The 25,856-nt window shown below is 37.3% G+C and overlaps 1 pseudogene; it reads left to right on the top strand.

Annotated features, from left to right (window-relative positions):
* The first annotated feature begins 2,353 nt into the window (after window positions 1–2,353).
* The window catches only part of LOC131062973 (probable E3 ubiquitin-protein ligase XBOS32), a 49,350-nt pseudogene continuing 25,847 nt past the window's right edge, over window positions 2,354–25,856 (top strand).

Genomic DNA, 25,856 nt, shown 5'->3' with positions numbered 1-25,856 from the left:
AAAGTGTAACTCTTTTCACATATCATGGCATTGATGTTTCTTTCAAGGTAACCACATTAGTGGCAGAGCTAGAAGAGAAAGAGTGTGGTCAGGGTTGGCCCGGGCTAAGCACCGGATAGAGAGAGATTTCTAGGCGGATCGAACAAAAATCGATATGTTTCTTAGTTTCATTGATTATAGTGGATCTTTGAGTTATTCATGTTTTATGAGTTTCTAGGGATCAATTATGGTTCAACATACTATACATTTCTGAGTATTTTTATATATTCTTTAATTTTCTTGAAAGTGTTGATTGGAGTGGATCTTGAATTATCCATATTCTTTGTAATTTTTCATGGATCTGTTATGATTCTATTACCCCTTTTTTTCCCGAACCAATTTTGGTACATAAGTTTGTTTTTAATATTTTAATTGCGCTTCTATTTTAGAAATGGGATTTTTTTTAGGGCATTGAGGTTTGCACTCTTAAATAGTTTGTGTGTGTTTGGTTTTCATTTTAAAAGAATTTATATTTTTAAATATCTTTATTATTATTGAGTTTCTTCGTTAAGTGATTTTGTAACATTAGTCTGGGCAATGCTCCAATGATGCGGTGCTAGCCCTTGCTTAGCCGACTACCTATCTTTTCAGTCTTGCCCTTTGGCATATAGTAATAGCTTGCATAGAGCATTTGCTCTTTTCTTTCTGGAATGGTTCTCATCCTTCTCTGGTATTGGTTTTGTTGTACGAAAATGCGACAATACAAAATCTCTATAGGGAATACATTTGAATGGTTCACCGTCTCAAAAACCTCGGCAAATTTTTTCCAGTACAAAATTTTCTGGCATTTATTTACTAATTCGACCTGAGACACTTCCTGTGGAAAATCTGACATGTTTTAGCTATGTGAGTGGAAATACGTGAACGGGTAGACAAACTGTACGTATTTTACGCCAAGTATTTTCCAAACCCGAGATCTTAGAAAAGCGAAAATCGGGGATGAAAAATCGCGAGTAAAAACGATCAGATAAGTAGCCTCCCACATGCTTGGAAGTAAATGGTAGATCAATTTTTCACAAGTAGGCATTGTATTTGTATAGGAAACTGTGTGGGCAACGTACAAAACTGTGTGGGAAATTAAGACCTTCCAACATATTCGTAGTTCTCGTCACTTAGCACATACAACCAGCGAGAAAAATCTAAAGGACGAAAGTGTTTGAATCATCTTGCTTTGGCTGTAATGAATTTTGAACCACTGATTTTAAATATTAGTCTGTCCATCTCAAATAAGAGATGACTTCGGCATAAAAACTATTTATTACCAATAATAATGTAAATTAATTGATTTTAAAATATAAAATTCTAAATACAAATATATGCAAATTAATTTGAAAATATAAATTATAAAAAAAATTACAATAAAAAATAATTTTACAAGATATGTGAACAATTAATTTAGAAAATTGATTGTTAAGTTTTATGTAGTTCAGAAGGTGTGATTGTGGAAGTTGCTTAAGTGGAGCTCGTGCTAAATGTTCAGCAAGAAAATGTTTTCTATTTTGTAAATATAATGTTTCTCAGAGTTGTAAGGTTAACACCAAGAGCAATCTTATGTGTGGGATAGTTTGAGTTATATAAGGCAAGTTTCTTTTCTCTTGCATCATGTAAATAAAGTTTCTTTCTCAAATCACGTAAGGAATGTTTCTCTTAGGTTGTGTTATGTGAGGAAAGTTTCTCTTCTCTTTCATGATTGATGTTTTGTCCAGAGGACTATATATGTAAGACCGTTGTGTGATTGGTTTCATGTGAATTTGCTTCTTTGTTCTGTTAATTAACCCAATATATTAACTGTTACAAATCAGATAAATAAACATTGTTCTTGTTTTTTTTTGTGATATTTGTTGAGCAATTAATTTATTGTTGGTTTATAGAAATTAACATGATTACATTGAATACATTCATCAAAATATTTTGTTGTTGATATAATGCCCCAAAACTCTACACCTTAATCAATTTCCTCTACAATGATGTGATGCATTCTGGTGCTAATATTTTTAGATGTCGTAACAATATTATCCCTTCATCCTTGGATTCGTGTTCTTTAGATGATCCATCTTATCAGGAGTATACTGATAGTGATTTATGTGAGCTACATTCTTTCGTACACATAGATATTGTTTATGATGATAGTTCTCTTAGATCTCATCTTGACTTTAATTAATCGATAGGCTTCCTCTGCGAGAAAGCTCGCATACGAATGACTTGCAAGCCTCTCTCACGTTAAACTGAACAGTTGTTTCCCATTTCAATTATTGGTTTCAATCACCAAGAGTTGGTATTTAGCGTGATGACTGAGAGTTGGTATTTAATATGAAATCTTCTATACAACTGTAGATACTTTTCAAACCGTATCAAAGCTAAATCCAACGGTAGATATCATCATTACAAAATCACTGACACAATAGTAAGTGAGGCATTTGCAGATTTGCAGGAAGCCAAGGCACTGTTGGAGTGTAACCCACGTCTTCCAAAATATTCATCCCTTGGAGTTCTCAATTCTCTACATTATTCAGCTGCCCAAGGACACAATGACTTTACAATTCATTGTGTTGTATTACAGACAGTGTCAAAATGCTATATTTGATATTGAAATTTGAATAAGCAGATTGTCTCTCTCCTGCTTGAATCTGGAGTAGAAGTAAATATCAGGAACTACTGTGGTCAGGTAGGCATTAAAGATTTTGCACAAATCTTACTTTTTCATTAATTTGATCCACCAATAATGTTTTTAATACAAAGGAATTGCATTCTGTTTCATGCTCATTGGATTGAAACTTCCCACAAGTGCTAATGTCTGTTTGTGGACCATTGGCAAGTGCACACAATATGACCAAAATCACAGTGAAATGATGATTTAGGACTGTGTTTAATGTGTGGCTGCGAAAAGAGTTCAGTGTTGATGTAAATTTTCTCCATGCTATAGAGCTATTTGCATGGTTTAATCCGAGGGCAAATTTTAATTTAGTTATAATACTAGTATCTTGGTATTTTATTTTATTTTTTTTATGGAGGTCCAGACCTGTGAGCAGGACAGCCCAACACGGGCATGGAGCCCGCGAGCTGTCAGATCAGTGGGGTACGATCCCGACCTCATCCCTTATGATGTCGGAGCCTTGCACTCAGCAAGTCTTGATTCCTGGTGGGCTCATTTTGAACCATTCAACTTCACCAGTAGACCAAGAGCCCATTGACTCCCGGTATAATTTTAATGCATAATACAGCCACTTTAAACTTTGCATTTTTTTGGCTTGTTTAATATCTTCATCCTTTTGAAACACTATAGACAGCATTGATGCAAGCTTGTAGATATGGTCACTCGAAAGTGGTTTACACACTAGTGTTGTATAAGGCAAATGTAAGATAACCTCAACCATGTTATCAACGTCCTTTGTTGTGTTTATTCTAGAACAAGATGTCACCAATACTAAGGGTTATTCTCATTTAAGTTTCTAGCATTGCAAGTCAACAGAGAAGACTACCTTAATGGCCAAATAGCTCTTCATTTTTTAAAATTTTGCAGCTGTAGCTGCACAGCACAGGATAGGATCCAATGCACAGAAGATAAAACAGAGCAGCTAAAAAAGGAAATTGTATTAATTCATTGTCATTTACAATATAAAAATACATGCTTTTATACAATAGCAACCACCGCATGATCATAAAATTTACAGTGGAAATAAAGGCAACCACGGGGGGTGAAAGAGGCGGAGAAACCAAGCCTAACACCCTGTTCGTATTAGTTAGCTTATGCATAGAGCGCACAGAGCATGCAAATATCATGCAATCATAAGTTTTGTATAAGTTACAGCCTTAGCGTAAGGAGAGCATGCATCAACAATTATCAGTAAGTTACAAAATAAGAACTACAAGTAAAGATGCGCTAACACATTTTGCAGTAGTAAATGTTCATTCTCGATGTGTAAGACTTCTTTTTGCTGATGTTGTGCCTACGCTACCCAGTTTCCGCCATAACATAAGGACGGGTGCATCACAAGAAGGTCCACTAGTTGAATATGATCCAAGGCAAGTAGCATTTAATTTGTTGACCTCAATTTGAACAGCTGTCTTGAAAAGAAATTTTAACTTCCATGGTGTATTGTTTCAATCCTTGCTCTAGGATTGTGAACAGAACAGCAGATGGAAGTATTACTGCACTTCACATGGCAGCACTTAATGGGCATGCAGAATGTGCATAATTACTACTTGATTTGGGGGCCAACGAATCATTTTTCACTATTCAAAAGATGGGTCAACAATTGATCTGATAGGTAATTTAGAGTCTTAAGATCGAATCTCTTAGCCTTGCCAGCCAATTTTCAACTTTACTTAATTGATTTTTTTGAAAGATTTGTGGTAAAGATTATGAAGATGTCAGGTATAATTGTAGTTATTACTGAAGTATAAAAGAATACAACACAAATTTTAACTATTAATTTATAAGACAATACAATTCGATAAGACTGGAGATTCCAACGTCTTGATTTTCTGCATTTTGAGAGATGCAAATAGCACACCTCTTCATTATGTTGCTTTTGCCTGGAAATGTTCAATGTTGCCAGGTAAAATTGCTTACATCCAGATACTGATAATTAGCTATTAAGCTTTAGCAAGTTGATTATTTTGAAAATTAAATAGGATGCATTTGGGATGACAAATACTTTCGAAAATTTAGATGCAAAGTGTTCGTGGAGCATGTTGTAGTGTTCAAAATGCTAATGGATACATGTCCTATGCCTGTAGTACTGCTAAGTTCTACTCCCCGATGCATTGTGAAGTTTCAAATTTTATATTTGGTTGCAGTGTTTCCAAGCCATTAAAGTTGATGTCAAATAAGAAATATTGGGAAAGTAAAAGTTACTATTTTTTTTGGAAGGAGTGCCGAGAATTACTATCGTTATTACCTACAAGTTCTTATACAACTATAAAGTAAAACACAACACAACATTTGGATATGTAATGTACTTGGTGTACACACAAGATTTGTAGAGGAATAGGAAAATGCAAGTAATAAAGACATATTGAAAATTGTCTATAGAAGACATTTCCTGGACTAGTTGAGCAATAGAGAGTGAAAAACATATATTGAGAATTGCCCATGGAATACATATGTTGTAGGACCATGTCATAATGACAGCCAAACTTCTCAGCTAGTTGATTTTCAAGTGTTATATGCTACATTATCATGGTACCAATGTCTTGTAAAAATGCAGTGTAATCTCCTGAACAGAACCCTCTTCTATGTTGTATGATACTAGGGGCAGGAGTTATATATGCCAGACACCTTTATCAACAATTAAGGTCACTACCCAATTTTGCTATCAATCTCTTCTTATGCTAGTTAAGGTGTGGTGCTTTGTTAGTCACTTGTTTTTTGGGGCTTTGAAAGATGAAGATCACAACACCATTATTGTATTCACACATCGCCCCATTGCAAATGGGGACCCCTACTTTTTTACTTTCTAGGGTTTGTTTCTACGTCTTTTAGGGTTTTGTCTATTAGCCTTTACATTTTGAGTGTCGCCAGGGGGATCACTAGGATGGCAGGCTCTGCTTGAGCTAGGGGGAGTCAGCAGGTGCTCCAGGTTAGGGTTTCTTTGAAAGTCTTCCTTAGGCCTAGTTTTGCTCTCGTTGCTAATAGTGTCTTGTTTAAGTTTCAGGAGGTCAATGAAGCTTGGTGAGTGAATATCATCTTTGAAGATTCGAGTTAGGTCATATTGGTAAGTGATGAAGTGTGGAATGTCATCCTGATCTTCAAATGTCCTGAAATTTGGTTGTCTGGAATGTCATCCTGATCCTGAAATTTGAGTAAGTCTGGAAAATTGAAGAATCCTCCAAAAACTAGATTTTGCATTATAACTCCTCGAGGTCCGAAACCACTCTCAAACATCCTGATAGTATATATGGAATGTAACTTAAAGTATAAGAAAGAAGAAAGATATAAGGAAATGTCACTTATACTTAAATGTTATATTCCATATATGAATCCTGGCAGAGAGACCAAAATGTCAAATTTCACTCCTCCAATGCGAATTTCAATTTCGCTCCTAATCCTTCCAAAGGGTCCAGAGCGAATTCCTCTATAGGACATTCTAGTTTGATCCAAACTTAGAACTAACTCATTCACAGGCATTATTGAGGGCTTAACACTTATTTGGAGTGAAGAAATATGAAAATGAAGTCATGATTTGAGCATAAGGAGGAATTTCGCTCCCAACCCTTCCAAAGGGTCCAGAGCGAAATTCATATGAGACCCTTTTTTTCTTCACAAAATCTTGAAGTGAATGCTAACTTGGATTGGAGGATGATCAGGAGAAGCTTAATGAGTTATATCCAAGACAAAGAAGGGGAAAAAAAGTGAAAATGAGCCTAGAAGGAAAATTTCGCTCCTAACCCTTCCAGAGGATCCAGAGCGAAATTCATTTTTTCTCTATTTTGCTCTTTAACTTGACCGAGTTTGGAGCTTCTAAGGAATGATTTGGGGGACTTGGATGCATATTTTCCTTGGAGAGAGGGTTTGAAGCAATAAAATGATGGAAATCAACCTAGAAGGAGAATTTTGCTTCTGACCCTTCCAAAGGGTCCAGAGCGAAATCCTCCATTTGACCTTCTTTTTTGCCTTAAGCCCTAGGTTGGCCTTGTCTGGAGTGAGTTTGATGGTGGATTGCCTTAATTAGGGTGGAAGGAAGTTGAATTGATCACATTTGAGGAAGAATTGGATGAATGAAGTGGAAAATTAACCAAGAATGAGGATTTCGCTCCTAACCCTTCCAAAGGGTCCAAAGCAAAAATCCCCATAGACCTCATTTTCTTCCCTGTTTTGGCCAAGTTCTTAGTTTCGAAGGCATGTTGGAAGGTGGATTGATATGTTGTTGCCTTGGGAAGTGATTGAAAGCATTAAAAGATGAAGATTTTGCCTAGGGGATGAATTTCGCTCCTGACCCTTCCAAAGGGTCCAGAGCGAAATTCTTCATTAACCTCATTTGCTTCCTTGAGCGTAGAATGATGTTTTTTTTTCCTTACAAAGAATATTGGAGTTGAAAAGATGAAATATCAAGCCTAGGATGTGGATTTCGTTCCTGACCCTTCCAAAGGGTCCAGAGCGAAATTCCCCAAAACCTCTCATTTCTCTCAAATTTATGCCAAGACAAGTGTGGGTCAGGGTGAGCTAGGATTGGAGATGTCCTTGGGCATGACTTTGAGTTGATAGTAATCAACAAATGTGAAGGAATTGAGCAAAAACTAGGATTTCACTCTTGACCCTTCCAAAGGGTCTAGAGTGAAATTCCTAAGATCACCTATTTCCCCTTCAAAACAAGTCAAAATTTTGGTTTTTATGGCCTAGAGAGGAATGGAGTAACATTGCCTTGACCTTTGAGGTGAATTGAAGTGGAAGAATGAAGGAATGAGCTCAAGAACAAGGATTTCGCTCCTGGCCCTTCCAAAGGGTCCAGAGCGAAAATCCTAAAACCTATTCTATCTTCCAAAATTTGTGTCAAAACAAGTCTTGATCAAGATGAGATAAGTTGGAAGATGCCCCTAGGATTGCCCTTGAATGGATTTTGGTCACCAAAAATGAAGATTTTAGGCTAGGACAAGGGTTTCGCTCCTTACCCTTCCAAAGGGTCCAGAGCGAAATTCTAAATACGTCTTGTCCCTGGCCATGATTCTTAGTGAAATTCTCTTTTATATCCATTTTGAGGGTCAAGAAAGTTTTTTCATGTTGAGAGAGGGATTCAAAAATGGAAGTCCAGGTATGAAAAGTGAAAAGAGTAGACTTAGGTGAAGGAAAACAAGCAAGTTAAGAATTTCACTCCTGACCCTTCCAAAGGGTCCAGAGCGAAATTCTCAATTTCACCTAATTTGCTCATGATGAAGGTCAAGAGATGGATTCCCGGGCCTTGGTGGAGATAAGACTAGTGTATGCTTGCCTTGGAAGACATTTTGGAGTGGAGAAGTGATAGAACTTGAGCCTAAACAAGAATTTCGCTCCTGACCCTTCTAGAGGGTCCAGAGCGAAATCCTTAAAGACTCCACCTTGTTCCAATTTTACCTCAAACTTGGTATTGGTTGAGATTAAGGGATCCTTAGGCATGCATCTAAGCAAGCATGGTCACAAAGTGAGAAGAATTTAGGCTAGGAATGCAAATTTCGCTCCTAACCCTTCGAAAGGGTCTAGAGCGAAATTCTTATAGGGCCTGTCCCTAGAGAGAATCTTGAGAAAACTTCATTTTAATGTCTTCTTGTTGATGATTTAAGGTAGGAAATGCTATGTTAGAATGAATTCAATATGTGTCCTTAATCACCTTTTGGTTGGTTTTGCAGATGGAAGAAGACCAGGCTAGGGCAAGGACGACCTCTTCCAGTCCATCATCATCAAGGACGTTCCACATGCAAAAACAGAGGACTCAAGGTTCTTTGAAGCGTTGGAAGACTAGGGGTGTTCAAGGAGTTCAAGTTAGCCTCAAGACCTCATTCTACCACAAGATGACAAAGAAAGTCTTTGCCAGCACTTCAGGGTGAGATATGCTACTGGAGAAGGAAGACTTGACAATAAGAAAGCCTCATCAAGCACTTGGGAGTAAAAGAGGTACATCATTCATCAAATTGAAACAGAAAAGAAATCAACCAAGACACAAACATCAGACAAGGTGGCATCCCAGTCACTGCTCCTCTAGTCAGATTGGTCCACCTTAGCATGTCTAGATTCAATGTACCTGACTCATCAGAGTTGCACAAACTTCGGTGTACCTACCCCTGCTTCCTATTGGTCCTCACTCTTGGAATGTAATTTTCTAATTGCCTAAGGAAGTTTGTTGTAACAAACCCTAATTAGGTTTTCTATCTTGTAATCCTAGCCATTGATTCTAAGTCAATCAGAGTCGTCTATTTGTAAAGGGTTCTCTATATAAAGCCCTGGCTCCTCATTTGTAAAGGTGGATGGTGAATAGTCAGAGAGTGGGAAATAGTTAGAGTAGAGTAGAAAGAGAAGGCAAATATTGTTGCCAAGATATTGTTGCAAAAGACTTGTAAACTTCATTGAAGAAATGGTGAATTTTGTGGGTCGATTTGAAAATTTACATGGTCTCTATACTTCTCAAATTTGATTTCATGCTATTAGGTGAATGGAAGAAATTTGTATGATCAATGGTGAAATTTGTATATCCATACTACTAGCGGTTTGTTGATTGCAAACATGCCTTGCATAGTCAACTGGAATCATTCAACTTAAGCTTAACTTCAATTATCGCTTCTTCATTGATATGCATCAACCTGATGGTGTCTATTCTTGTAACGGTGATCTAAACATCATAAAGATTTCCTTAGAAGATCGCACTAACCTTGTGGAGATGATCCTAGCATGTCAAAGAAAGACTTAGTTAAAGTTTCATCAAAGGTCATCTATTGCTCCTACATTCTTAGTGTTAGAATTAGATCCTTCTCCAACCCTTATCCTTTTTAAAAAAATCAAGGGCCAGTGAAATTCCACGTTCCAGTAATATCCATAGCAAATCAAACGTTCAGGTTGTCGAAAGTAAGTCCCCTTGTGATTCCAGCAAAATCACATTATACCGCGAGAAGCTTATCCACACATAGAGACCCTACATACAAGAACCTTGGAGTTACTCTGATTGATCTTTCGGCGATATCTTCAGCAGTCGGGAAACTTTATTCAAGAGAGGATAAGGTACCTTTAGGTATTTTATTTTGTGTTTGGTCGTGTACAAAAGACACATCAACACAACTCCCTCACAAAATTTCCCCACTTATCTAAAAGTGAAGCAACAAATTATTTGAAAGTGAAGCCTTCTTCCATAGAAAAAATTACCACAAATTTAGCAGGCCCACCTCTAGAGAGGTTAAAATATTTTGTGATTATTTACAAATTCAACTCGCTTCACTGTGAATTGGCAACAACATTCAGGATGTTCCTACGAACATCAACAACCATCATTCCTATGGGAATCTAGAGTATGGTGTGTTGCCTTGGTGTGGAAAATATTCTCACCCTTGACTACTGTACTTTCATTAATACTTTTCAAATTCTAGTTTTACTTCATTGGTAAAATAGTTATGAAGGGATATGTGTATATTTTCTTTAATCATTAAAACTACCATGAGCTCTGTATATGCATTTCTTTATTTTTCATTAAATCAGGAAAGTATAATCTCTTTTTCGTGTGTAGGGTTTCACAAATTTTTCCTACAAACTCTGCCATTGGCATCGTTGACAACATGACACATTTTGTATGAGTTTTATTATTGGAATTGGCATCGTTGACAACATCACACATTTTGTATGAGTTTTATTATTGGAATTTATATGCAGTCAGATCAATTTTTTTTGGTTGTGTTTTATTTGATTCTAAAATGATTGTGTTGTTATTTGCTCACATCAGGAAAAAACTTTGAGGCAGCTGAAACTCTCCTTGCCCCATGCTGGTTTGAAATTTTTTGGCTTCTTATTTTCATTTATTTTCTTTGTTGTAAGTAAATAGTAGGGGCACTATTTTTTATTTAGGGCTTTACATTTAAATAAAGAACAAGAACCAAATGTTTAAGTTCTTCCAGTTTTAAGAAGTTTGCCTTGAGTGGTTTTTTGGCATAGCTTTTAGCATACCCTCTTTCCATATTGCCATTATGGTTATTAACTATTATGACCCTTCATGCTTCATTGGTTTGACCTATATGGTTGCTTCATAGTTGAATTTTTCAGTTTCATTTGGTTCTTAGTGCTTTTCCTATTCCTTAATTTGCTAGATCTGTTTGACTCAGATGAGAAGTGTATCTAATTATAAATTATATACGTCAATGTTATAGTGTTTATGTCTATTAGGCTATTGTTGTTTTTTGCAACAAAAGCAGGCACACATATCTTAAAGGATGAAGATATGCCCTGCCTAGTGGACTAGGGTCTCTCTTGGCCAGTTGATTCACTACTTTTGTTCAGTTTTAGTTCACATTGTAGAAAAAATGAAATCTTTGCACTTAATCTATGTAGGAAAAATCATAAATTTCTATTTGGACTGAAATATACCTTATTTCAAATTGTGTATAAATTTCACTGATGATGCAACTTCACATTGATGCTTGCAGAAATCTTGTTAGTGGGGATAGATTGCAGAAATATGTAAACCATAAGATCTCAAATGAAATACCTAAAGAGCTTGACACATCAAAACCAAGGGGTAATAATTAATCATGAGTTATCTCTAGCATTTAGAGAAAGGCTTGGAGTAGTTTATTTCCTATACCTAGACTAGCATAAGGTTAAATTTTTAGCTTTTCTTTCAAGGGAATTGATTGTTCTCTATGTTCTAATGCTATTTTGAACACATTTTGGAACTTATATAGGAAACTAAAGTATGTGAATTGTTTGGAATTTTGTTGGGGTCATTTTTTACTTTCCTTTCTTTGGATCAGCATATGCTCAACATTATTTTGCATGGACATTATAGGCATTCTTGATGAATGACTTGATAAAATAGTTGGCAATACTTTTTCTTTGAATCCATAAGTTCTATGCAAAAGTTTGATATAGCTTGATGAGAAATCAAGTCTCCTGAAATGAATCAGATTGATATAAGCATTCTCAATGAGAATCTTATAGTTGATCTACTTTGTGGTACATATGGATTCTATTGCAATGGAGAATATGAAGTGGTAGAATGTTAGGATAGTGTTATATTTAATTGCAATCCTAAATATAGTTTATTGGCCTATAAACACCCTAGCTAGAACCAAACACTACACTGGGGGATTCATGTGCAATGCCTCCTAAAATAAAATTGTCCTCTTTCATATTTTTTAGGCATTTTCATGTTGTTTTCATGGGCCATGGTATTGTGAAACCACCATTTTATGCATCTATTGATATTCTCACATGCAAGAGGGTTGGTGTAGTGAGTTTTAAAGAGATTTCACATGTATACAATGGTTGTTAAAATACTATCTGTAGCGTAGAAATTAGGAATCATCAAAACATAAGTATATCAAATCAAAACATAAGACAATCAAAGCAATATCATGAGAATGAACCTAATTCTAAAGCACATTCAATGGAGTTATGAAAATGAAGCATTCAAAAGAAAACATTAAGCAAACCAGATCCAAGATTGAATACTCCTTCCATGCGGCTCCATTGTTGTTCTTTCCTCTTCAATAATTTTGTGGACCTCACCTACAAGTGCTCTCACAATTGAAAGCAAAAAGCTCAAGAGTACTAGAACTAAAATTTGATAGTTTGACAGCAATTCGGATTTCAAGAAGTAATTGAAGGGGTTGAAGGGGTTGATTGAAGAAAAATTATCCAATTTATAGAGAAATTGGAGAAATCACAAAATTGGCATGATGCAATTCAAATGGAAATTGCAAATCAATATGACAAATATGACAAATTATGCACTTTCCATGCACAATTTGATTGATTGACAATTTGATGACAAATTATGACACATTCTATGTCAAAATTGATTGATTATCAATTATGACAATTTCATGACAAATTGACATGCCATTCCCATGGAATTAGGAGATGAAATAGGAGGGAAAAGAAATTAGAAATTTGAGAATTTAGAAAATTGAAATTGATGACCAATTAGGAAATTGGAATTAGAAATTGATGAAAAATAGGATTTAGGAATTAGTGAATTAATTAATAATTTTTCATTTATTAATCAATTCACAAAGAGGAATAATTAGCCAATTAAATAAAGATTTAATTGTAATAAGAAGACTTAGGATTAATAAATAATTTAGTAATCCTAGAGGAAGAAATGGCGAATTAGGTTAAATGACTAAATCATAAAACCCTAGAAGATGAATTAGAAATGCGAAAATGACAATTAGGTCTTGATTAAAGATAATTAATATCATGATTTGATTTGATAAATGACCAATGCGATAAATGATTTGATTGAGAAATACGCCAATTGACATGATTTGATCCAAATTGACACAATTGAGACAGATAATGATTGATAGTGAAATGATGACAAATCGGTCGCAAAATGACAAGATTGACAAAAGGACAAGGATCGACAACAAAATGGATTGCAAGATGACAAGATTAGACATGACCACGATCAATGACAAATTGATCGTAAAACGACAAGATTGAAGGATTGATGATAAATCGACAAGATTGATAAGAGGACAACGATCGATGACAAATTGATCGTAAGATTGACAGGATCGATAAGAGGACAAAACCCTAATTAGGATTGACGATGTCCAAAATGATGAGATTGATGATAAGATTGATAAAAGAACAATGATTGATAAAAGGACAACGATCGATGACAAATCGATCGCAAGATTGACAGGATTGAAGGATTGATGACAAATGAATACACACATTGATGCGACAGGATAAAATTGATCAAAATCATGACTGGATAATGTTGTCGAGAAGACCAAATTTGAGGACGAGATGATTGAAGAAAGTAGAAGAATGACTCAATGTTTGCAAATGATAAAAATCAAGTGCGTGACATAGGAGAAATGTTAATGCGACGCAAAAACCTAAAATGAGGCAATGCGCAAATGTTAAAGTATGACCTCGCAAGCGTTGACCATTTTTGGGTGTCTACATTTTGCCCCTCTTTGAGACAATGCGATTCTGAGCGTTGTTTCAAAGAACAATAATGAAAATGCCCCAGATAATAACAATGACATATGCATGCCCCCTCGAGGAATTGGCCGGAAACATGCAGAAAAGAGGCCAATTGATCGATAAAAATGACAGGATCGAACGGACCGACAATCGGAGATCGGATGCATGACAGACAATCAATTTAATGTGCACAAGACCGCGACCAACATAAGATGGAGAGGATGCACGTCCAGCTATGCAATGACAAAGAGCTATAAATGGGACCAAGAGGGTGAAAATGACTCATTTGCACTAGCTAAAGAGGAGGATTTGTTGCTCTGGACAAGGACACTTGCAGATAGATGGCGAACATTCCAACGGCGGATCACCTTGGAGAACGTGTATGCACATTCAGACGACCGGAGGATGCAGGAGCAGCGGTATGTATCTCGAAAACCCATGTTTTTGATTTCATGAATTTTGATGGCTTACGGGACATTGCGGGGCCCACAGAGGATACCAAAATGAACTCCTGCGCTTGTGTGGTCTAAACCTGCGCTTGTGTAAGGAGTTCTGCGCTTGTGTATGAATACACAAGCGCAATTCATATAACACAGGCGCAAGTTTCTCCAACACAGGCGCAAGTTGTCATAAAAACCCTAGTTTTGAGGTGAAAGTGCATGCAAATGACCTGACAGGGGGGGGGAAAGGTAGGATAGGGTAATGTGGATGAAAAAAACCCTGATTTGATCATGAAAATGAAGACATGCAACCTGTAGGAACAAACCCTAAAACTGACAAAATGATGCCCCGATTGTGATGCAGAGTCGACAATATCCATTGATCGCACGGGAGAATCGACCGGACTGTTTCATGCTACGACATAGACTCAGGAGCACAGAGAGAGACACATTAGCTGGACTGGGATTGTATTACATCACATATATGCCCGAAATTAGGGCAAACACAGGATTGCTTACCGCATTGGCAGAGCGATGGCATTCGGAGACTTCCTCATTCCATTTGGCGACTGGCGAGGCGACAGTGACTCTAGAGGATGTATGGCGCATCCTCCGCATTCCTATACATGGGGAGATGATAGAGTACGACCCAGTGACAGGGAGAGACGCGTTATGCAGACTGTTTGAGTGTGACGCAGAGGATCTAGACATTGTCAAGAGGGAGATTCGGTGGGAGACTATGGCAGCCGAGTATGAGCAGCGATGTGTGGTGATAGCAGTGGTGATAGCATGTCTTCTGGCAGGTGATAGACGAGGACATGGATTCCCTATTGGTTGGGGAAGAGTATTAGAGCAGATGGTGACAGAGGGGACAGTGTACGCATGGGGACCATGTGTGTTGGCGATGTTGTATTTCCAGCTACATCAGATAGCGTATCAGGGAGTGCAGACACTGAGTTGTGGAGTCACATTGCTTCAGGTATGGGCATTCGAGCATATTGCCATATGTCGGCCGATTACAGATAGACAGGTTGTACCACACCGACCATATGTGTACAGCTATGGTGGAGCACTGAGACAGGGTCCTTTTGGATACATATTATACTGGCGACATGAGCTAGACAGACTGAGAGAGTTCATATGGAGGCCATATCTAGATTGCCCCGGATGGTCAGATGATCATGAGGAGTTACCATACTGCAGAGAGGAGAGGTACTTGATTGGGCGACCAGTAAACTGTCAGAGAGTGATTGAGTTATACCTTCCAGAGAGAGTTCGGCGATAGTTTGGAGAGACACAGGATGTTCCTTGGAGGATTGCATGCTTTGCTCGATCTCACCGAGAGACGAGTCAGTGGGGTAGTATGATTCAGCCACATATAGCATATGCCGACTTTGCACAGTTACAGCAGAGACAGTGGGATTGGATGTCAGATGTGGTAGATGCTGGGACTACAGAGGAGTATGAGACATGGTTCGCACAGCAACGGCCAGTGCCTTTGACCGATCCGGATATTTCAGTACCGAGGAGACAGGAGGACTTCCCACTCACAGGAGAGGAGGGAGATGATGAGGACGAGGAGGATGACGAGGCTGATGAGGATGAGGGTGATGGGGAGGATGACGGAGCTGATGGAGGTGATGGGGAGGATGAGGGAGATGATGGTGGGGAGGATGATGAGGAGCCAGACACAGCGGATCAGGAGACTTTGCAGGATATTCCCATAGAGCCAGAGACAGCTAGGACAGAGGAGATAGACATGTACCGGGCTACCATAGCGAGCCAGCAGGATTATATTGCAACATTGGAGAGACAGCATGAGCAGTTCAGAGCGGAGATAGCCAGACTCACAGAGGCTCGGGATACAGCCATAGTTCAGGCACAGCGAGAGGGACAGAGAGTCACTGAGTTCATTGGGTCGATCAGGGATGCCAGTGCACGGGAGATGGCACAGATGCTAGTAGAGACCGACGAGGAGAGACTATACTGGAGGACACTATATGAGGGTGCAGTTCCACCAGAGGGGAGAGCACCTTCATATCGGGCACGATCGAGGACAGAGAACAGGTCACGCTCTCGGAGGACATTGAGCAGCATAGGAGTGAGTGGATCAATGAGACCACCGCAGCCAGGACCAGGACCAGGTACATCATCTGCGAGACATGGCAGGGATGAGGAGGACAGAGGGAGCACCCAGTGACAGAGACACGTGCTCCGTATGACAGACAGTGGACATTATGTAGCTTGATATTATGTAGTCAGCCTGCGGGCCATACTTAGGACAGACAGTCCGATTTTGTACTCTGACATTATTATGATATGTGATATGATATGCAATATGTTATGACTTATGGTTTTTTTGCATGTATGGATGACTTATGCACTGGTTTATGAACATGTATGGATGCATTTTTATGTATTTTGGATGTATTTATAATATGAAATGTATAAAATGCGTGATGTAATGTGTAATGGAATGCAAAGGTATTGACCAAATGTATGCAGGACACAATATGGTTTTGGATATCGGAGCACTAGACCGAACTGACTATCCGACCGGACGGAAGAAGTGATAGTAAGAAGAAATAAGACAGAGGACAATTAGAGATGATGAAAATTTGCTTTCAATAATGCACTTTGTAGGTGAGAACCTTTATTTTTATTTAGCAAAATGGATGCGTAGCATCATGGCATTGAAGACAAGAGCTAAAATGCAACCCGATTTGCAAAAGACAGACACATCACAGACAAACGACAATCATAATCAAAAAAGAAAAGGATCATGAACCATCCCGGTCACTCTAAATCACTCAGTGACATCATCGAGCAACATAGGGACATGATTGAAGCCAAAGACAAATCAATAAAAAGATAAGACTCACAAATTCAAGCAAATCAAACAAACATCTTGATCTTCATTGTCAAAAGTTGAACGTGTTGATAGGACGATCATGCTGTCTGGTTTCAGGAAATGTGATAACCCGTCTAAGACAGGACACAGTCTGGTTTCGAGTATACCACACCCTGTATAAGACCCATGATAATGTGACAAGGACAAATGATTTTATGCTGATGTTCGATTGATATGACAATTTTTGATCAGTTTGAATGTTTGGTTTGATTGAAAAAGTTCATCTATTAACGCATGATTTCATTAAAGCGCAGTGTTTGATTGCAAGTGTTCTTGAATGAATGCTCAGAGATCTGTCGATGCACAAAGGGAATACCTTATTGCAAAATGCGTGTTTTTGTTTTTTTTTTGGAATTTTACAGTTTTTTTGTGTTCATTCTTTTTTCAGGACTTTATTTGATTTTTATGGATTTTTTCAGGACATTATTTATTTTTTTATGGATTATTTCAGGACATTATTTGATTTTTTTGAATTTTTTCAGGACTTTTTTCAATTTTTAAGACTTTTTTTTTCAGGACTTTTTTCAATTTTTATGAATTTTTTTTTCAGGACTTTATTCGATTTTTTTTTTTATGATCTTTTTTCAGGACATTTTTTCAATTTTTATGATCTTTTTTCAGGGCATTTTTTCAATTTTTATGATCTTTTTTCAGGACATTTTGAAATTTTTTTGAGATTTTTTCAGGACATTTAAAATTTTTTTTGAATTTTTTTTTTTTTCAGGACTTTTTTCAATTTTTATGGATTTTTTTCAGGACATTTTTCAATTTTTATGACTTTTTTCAAATTTTGCCCCCAGTGTCTAGCAAGGCAAGGAATATGATAAATGGATAAATAAGCTTTCTGAAACGTTGGTGGATAGAGGGAAGACCAAGGCCTTTTATTATGGAGACAATATGGATGCAATTTCCAAGGGCTATTGCGTGATGGGACAAGAGACTGGATATGACAATGTAAAGCAGGAACATGGCAGGAGGGACATGTCAAGAGGTTTTTTGAAACCATGTATAAATTTTGCGTCCTTATGTCAGATCAAGATCAAGGATTGAAAAAGAGTGTATGGATAGTGATAAGAGATGGATAGGATAAGCAAGACCAAGAATGGATAAAGGACATGGACTGAAGGTCGGGATAGGATAAGGGATAGTGGCAGAAAGTTGCAATAAGGTAGGGAATATGGATGAAAGGTTATAATAAGCAAATGGATAAATGGCCAAAAGCTATGATAGACTAAAAGCTGCAAACAAGATGCGTGATGCTCATGAAGATCGTCAGCCTTGTCAAGATCAAAAGGTGGAAAGGGAAACTGGACATGAGGGACAATAGGATATGAAGGGTAATGACATGGTATGATAGGATAATGAAGGGCAATAGGATATGAAGGAAGAGATCTGCCCCCAAGTGTGGTGTGCAAGAAGTTCATAGATTACACATGACGCCTGTTTGCCAGGTTTTCATCATGGTACTTGCCCAAGGCGCCTGTTTGCCAGGTTTTCACCAGTGGACGAATTATTTTTCTTTATTTTTTTTTTCTTTTGTCTTTTTTTTTCCTTTTTTCACTTTTTTTCGTATTTTGACTTTTTGACTTTTTCAGAAGAAGATGGACACGTGATAGGGGATGGAAGAAGGACTCAAGTGTCTTATTGTTTGGATAGTAGCCTGGAAATAAATGGACCATGACCTTTACAAGTATGCTCAAAGACGTTGGTAGGATAAGGACATGGACAATGAGATGAAACTAAGGCAATGATTTATGCAAAGGATTGGACGAGAGGGATGGAAGGATGGAAAATATGCATTGGATAATGGATAGGGTATTGGAAGAATTGGCCTTGAGTGGATGGAAATGAAGGCAAGATCAACATTGGCACACACCTTGAGGGGTGATGGACTGATGGAGGAAAGATGGATCTCAGATTGTGAGATTTTGATGAAGGAATAGCTAGGGATTTTGGGACATAAGGGCCCAAAACGGATGAAGAAGGTGGTGGAGAAATAGACTTGGAAGGTTTGGATGGAGGAACAACAATTTTAGATGCCAAGTTGGATGTTTCCTTTTGTGCTTCAAGGAGCTTCTTGGGGATCCACATGGTTTTTGACTTTTCATGCTTTTGTGGTTCCTTGGAGTGCATTGCTTGCACAAGGGATTTAGGAACCCATATAGATTTTGACTTTGCTTTATTTTTCTCAGTGGGCCTTTGTGGCCTTTTGGATATTTCTTTTTCTTGATAGATCATATTGCTCTTTGTTTTGACATGTCGATTAGATTGGACATGTTGATCCTTGAATACATGTGGATTTCTAGACTTATGACTTTTATGCTTGGCATCCAAATTGCTTGGATGAGGGAAAGAATGTTGGTGTGGATGGGAATGATATGGAGGCATGTGGGATGGATGGAAGGTTCTCCAAGATGTGTGCCTTTGCTGATGTTGCATAGGAGATCGAGGGATATAGGGACCTAGAATGGATGGAAGCAATGATGGGGAAGGTGGACATTTGAATTTTGACTTTGAAGGGATACCAACGCCTTGAGTGTGAGCTTTGTAGCCATGACCATTAGTATATTCTTTGATATGGAAGGGTTCTTGCTTGTGAAGATCTACTCCTTTGCCTTTATCAATATCTTGACTTGTAGGATACTCTCCTTGGGAAGAAGATGCGAGTCCATTATGCGGTGGATGTGATATGAGAGAAATAATGAGATTTTGAAGTGGATCGGATTGCACCAAAGTGGAAGAACCCATTGTTAATGTCAGGGGTTCATGAACATCTTGCACTGCCACGTTAGAATCATGAGGGGGATTAGGATCATGAGGGGGACTAGGATCATGAGGGGGACTAGGATTGTGTAGTAGACATGGTTCAATGATAGGCTCTTCAAGAGATGGAATGGAAGAAATAATGGGATCCTCAAAAGAAATCTGATCTTGAAGTGGATATGGAGGATTAAGACAAGGAGATGGAGGAACAAAAGGATCTTGTGGAGGATATGAAGGAATGATAGGGTCTTGTGTTGGAAATGAATTTGGAAGGATACTTTGATCTTGACAAGGAGGAAGATCATTGGATTCCTCTTTAAAATTGCTTTGCTTTTGACTTTTAATGGGATCGTCAGAAAGAATGGAAGGGATATCTTGATCTTGTTTAGGAAGTGGAATGTCAATGGGATTTGAAAGGACATTGTGTTCTTGGAATGGAAGGGGATCGTTTGGGATAGGATGGACAAGAATAGGGGAATCATCGTGAGTGTCTGGGGAAATGGGATCTTGGTCAACAATTGGATGGGGTGATAAGGTTTCAGGATCTTGATCTTGATTTGCTTTAGGACTCATTTCTTCATGCTCTAAATTATTCTCTTGACATGGAGTTGGACTTTGAATATGCATGGGGGATTTTGGCAAGGGATTAATGCTTTGGCATGAAGGGGATGCACTTTGAACATTTGCGATGGATTCTGGCAAGGAATTAATGCTTGAACATGAGGAAGAGGGACTTCGAATGGGGTCCTCTAAAACAGGTAATGGCAATAAAGTGCATGGTGGCATTGGGTCTTGTATTTCTGAAACATGACAAGGATGTGCGTCACAAATTGGATTATCGTGGCAATCAATTATGGATGGCTCTCGGATAATTGCATCCTTGGGTGTATTGTTTGATGAGGACAATATGGAAGGTTCTTGTGAAACTTTTAAAGGTGTAGGGATAGATGCCACTGGAGAGTCAATTTTCTTGTGAGGGGATGAGGCATTGCTAGACATAAGTGTATTATCTTTATCTTCCTCAAAAGACTCACTTAGTTTTTTTCTTAAGAGCATTGCAATAAGGCCACCTTTCTTTCGAGGTTTTGACATAGTTGGACTTGGAATTTGAACTTGTTTTTGATTTGATGTCATGTTTTGATATTGGACTTGATGTTGATCAGATTGGTTTGACATGTTTGAAACTTGGGTTGGTGTGTGTTGCAACCTTTGTTTTTGAATGTTTTGTGGCAATTGTTGACATTGATATGTTGATTGAACTTGAACTTGTTTTTGATTTGATGTCATTTTCTGATATTGAACTAGATGTTGATCATTTTGGTTTGACATGTTCAAAATTCGGCTTGGTGCATGTTGCAAGTTTTGTTTTTGAATTGGTGATTGTGGTTGTTGACATTGATATTCCACCATTGGTTGAACCATTTGTTGACATTGTATAGTTGGTTGGACATATTGTTGAAATTGAACCATTGGTTGTGTTGGTTGCATATGTTGAACAATTGGTTGTGTCATTGGTTGTGATGGTTGAAAATATGATTGATAGTAAACACCTTCTTGTTCTTGTTGTGGAGGCACATAATGTTGAAATTGATGTTGTCTCCTTTCTTGTAATTGTTTCATCATCTCTATTTGGGAGAGGAGAGCTGGTATGTCTGATCGTTCAAGAAGAGATCTTACATTAATTGGCTCAAAATTTTGACCTGGAAATTTTCGAAACATTTTGGACATTTGAGATCTTATCTTCTCACTGTTTATCACTTTTTGCTCCAATATCTCCTTTTCTTGAGCTAGTTTCTCCTCTAGTTTTTGTATTTGGACATTTAAATCATCATGATAAGTTTGACCAATGTTGCTTTGTTGTTGGGTTGAATAGAATTGTGATTGCATTGTCGGTTGATATGTCAAACTTTGTTGCATCATTGGTGCTTGGAACCTTGTTTCAATAGACATGTCACTTATGCAAATGCAATATTTTTGGAATTTTTCAAGGATAATGTATGATATGCAACTAAATGCAAACTAAATAGATGAAGATGCAATCTATGTTTTTGGTGTTTTTGAAGATTTTGACAAACTTTTGAAATGCAAATCTAAAAGAGACCCTTAGAATATTGAAATGACATCTAGACCTCAAAGGACAAAAGGACTTAATTGACAAAGGATAAGATGACAATGTCTCCCCTATGCGCTTGGATACTAAGCTAGGTTTGACAAAATGATATTGATGACAAAAGGACAAAAGACTTGATAAGGTCTAGACTTCTTAACAATGACTTAGGGTTTATCAAAGATTTGGATTGCTCAAGTATGACAAGACCTAGGTTTGACACTATATGCGAAAGGATAATTAATATGATAATGACCCTAATATGATATGATAATGACTCAAGCTTAATGAAGAGACTTAGGGTATGCAAATATAAATGTATGACAATGTCAACCTAAGATGAAACCTAAGGTTTAATTATGAAATGATATTACTCTTATGCAAGAGGACATATGCAAATGGATGACTTTTATGCAAAAGAAGTATGACTTAGGTGAATCCTAACTTTGATACTTGATAATGAACTTGCAAAATGCAAACTAGGATGAACCTAAATGCAAGTGACATAAGAGTTGAGACAAGTTTTTGACCAATGTTGGATAACCATGCTTGAAGGATGATCTTTGAATCTTGTTGAATGTTTGTTGGATGAATGTCTCTTGTGTTTAACCTTGTGTTAGATCAATTTGTTTTGTTCTTGAAATGGGATAACATTCAACTTTTGACAATCAAAGAATACAAGATATTGCAATTTAGACTCAAGACAATCATGCTCATTTCCACATTCCTTAGGGTAGGCAAAGACATTAGGTACTTGAGAGGTAGACTCATTATGAGATTCAAGGAGAATACATAGATGCTTGACCCCACGGGCTCCCCTCCACGGCACTCACTTCTCAGGGCAGCCAAGCATCAGTCCCCATGGAATCTCCCCATGGCGAACTTAGTATCTCTTCCAAGTATCTGAATTTGTCCTTCTCAAGCAGCTAGAAGGGTTTTTGGCCTCTAAAAACAAGGTGTGTAGTAAGGGTTTCTGTTAAGCATTACTCCTTGATGTCATGCAAGCATGATTGAGACATTAAGCCCATCAAGATACCAAACAAATGTAGTCGCGCAAGCGCGATTTAGACCAAGAGGCCCTACTTAGATGTTGATATGAGAAAGAGTCCAAGGGTCATCACTTCCCAAGTAACTGCAATTCCCACGTAACACTTCCTTCAAATCTTTCGCTCATCGGGTATTTTTTATAGTGAGTTAGAATGCCAAGGAATTCTAGCCGTACTCACTTTGGGTCGTCCCCTTCTCACGATTATCACTTGCTTGCTAAAGCAAAGTGGTCGGGAAGGCAGGCCCTCTAAGGGTGACAAACAATCAACAACACAAGTATGGTACCGAAGATCTGGATTTCTGATCACCCTAAGAAGGATGAGAGCATACTCTCCTACTCCAATGTCATACTTAACAAACAAAGAAAACAAGGGTTCATTTCCACCTACTTAAAAAATCACTAAGTGCCTAATTAAAAATCAAACACACGATTTGGTTGTTTCTCCAAGGCAACCTGCAAAACACATGTCAGAAGTTTGATTTGTTATCTTTGACCATCGAATCTGCATAACACATGTTAGTAGTTTGATTTGTAGTCTTTGTCATGCGTACGCCAAGATCCTGCACCAACAATTAGTACCAAAATCCAAAACACAGATGATCTGATTTATAAAAACTATCAAAATTTCAGTCCACTTTGAGAAGGCATAACTTTCTCATCCTAGCTCCAAATTACAAACCGTTTAATGCGTTAGAAAGGTATTCAAATAATCTGGAACCAAATTTCGGAAACATCGAAGATATCTCTTCATGTTTCCGGGCACAATATTTATCCAGAAATGCACCGAAGACCCTCAAAATTGCAATTTACTAAAACATAGAAAATTTTTCAACTAAAAACTGCATTTTTTTTTACCTCTGTTCTGGACTTTACACAGGCGCAGAAGACATGACACAGGCGCAAGTTGTCAAACACAAGCGCAGAATGTCTTGACACAGGCGCAAGACTCTTCAACACAGGCGCAAGATGCTTAACACAGGCGCAGAAGTGTCCAGAATACCCTGCACGGCCCTGTTTTTGAGTTTTTGACCTGCAAATCAGCTTAGAAGCACTCCAAAACACAGTAAGATGGTTAGAAGGTTAGTATTCACGTCGGGTTCACCATTTAATGTAGCGTAGAAATTAGGAATCATCAAAACATAAGTATATCAAATCAAAACATAAGACAATCAAAGCAATATCATGAGAATGAACCTAATTCTAAAGCACATTCAATGGAGGTATGAAAATGAAGCATTCAAAAGAAAACATTAAGCAAACCAGATCCAAGATTGAATACTCCTTCCATGCGGCTCCATTGTTGTTCTTTCCTCTTCAATAATTTTGTGGACCTCACCTACAAGTGCTCTCACAATTGAAAGCAAAAAGCTCAAGAGTACTAGAACTAAAATTTGATAGTTTGACAGCAATTCGGATTTCAAGAAGTAATTGAAGGGGTTGAAGGGGTTGATTGAAGAAAAATTATCCAATTTATAGAGAAATTGGAGAAATCACAAAATTGGCATGATGCAATTCAAATGGAAATTGCAAATCAATATGACAAATATGACAAATTATGCACTTTCCATGCACAATTTGATTGATTGACAATTTGATGACAAATTATGACACATTCTATGTCAAAATTGATTGATTATCAATTATGACAATTTCATGACAAATTGACATGCCATTCCCATGGAATTAGGAGATGAAATAGGAGGGAAAAGAAATTAGAAATTTGAGAATTTAGAAAATTGAAATTGATGACCAATTAGGAAATTGGAATTAGAAATTGATGAAAAATAGGATTTAGGAATTAGTGAATTAATTAATAATTTTTCATTTATTAATCAATTCACAAAGAGGAATAATTAGCCAATTAAATAAAGATTTAATTGTAATAAGAAGACTTAGGATTAATAAATAATTTAGTAATCCTAGAGGAAGAAATGGCGAATTAGGTTAAATGACTAAATCATAAAACCCTAGAAGATGAATTAGAAATGCGAAAATGACAATTAGGTCTTGATTAAAGATAATTAATATCATGATTTGATTTGATAAATGACCAATGCGATAAATGATTTGATTGAGAAATACGCCAATTGACATGATTTGATCCAAATTGACACAATTGAGACAGATAATGATTGATAGTGAAATGATGACAAATCGGTCGCAAAATGACAAGATTGACAAAAGGACAAGGATCGACAACAAAATGGATTGCAAGATGACAAGATTAGACATGACCACGATCAATGACAAATTGATCGTAAAACGACAAGATTGAAGGATTGATGATAAATCGACAAGATTGATAAGAGGACAACGATCGATGACAAATTGATCGTAAGATTGACAGGATCGATAAGAGGACAAAACCCTAATTAGGATTGACGATGTCCAAAATGATGAGATTGATGATAAGATTGATAAAAGAACAATGATTGATAAAAGGACAACGATCGATGACAAATCGATCGCAAGATTGACAGGATTGAAGGATTGATGACAAATGAATACACACATTGATGCGACAGGATAAAATTGATCAAAATCATGACTGGATAATGTTGTCGAGAAGACCAAATTTGAGGACGAGATGATTGAAGAAAGTAGAAGAATGACTCAATGTTTGCAAATGATAAAAATCAAGTGCGTGACATAGGAGAAATGTTAATGCGACGCAAAAACCTAAAATGAGGCAATGCGCAAATGTTAAAGTATGACCTCGCAAGCGTTGACCATTTTTGGGTGTCTACACTATCAAATTGAAAGGAGAAAGTGTGTTACATATGTACTCTTGTTTGGAAAATTAATGTATACTTGTATATCTCTTTGATGGAAATTTTATACAATTGGTTTTCATGGTTTCTTGATTTCTATTTGCTTCCCTATAACCTCTTAATGGGGAAGCCAAAGTTGAATTAATAAAATCATATTATACGAGA

The sequence above is a fragment of the Cryptomeria japonica genome, chromosome 2 (genome assembly GCF_030272615.1).
Source record: "Cryptomeria japonica chromosome 2, Sugi_1.0, whole genome shotgun sequence".
In the NCBI taxonomy this organism is placed as follows: domain Eukaryota; kingdom Viridiplantae; phylum Streptophyta; class Pinopsida; order Cupressales; family Cupressaceae; genus Cryptomeria; species Cryptomeria japonica.
This window is presented reverse-complemented; position numbering and strand designations above follow the sequence as displayed.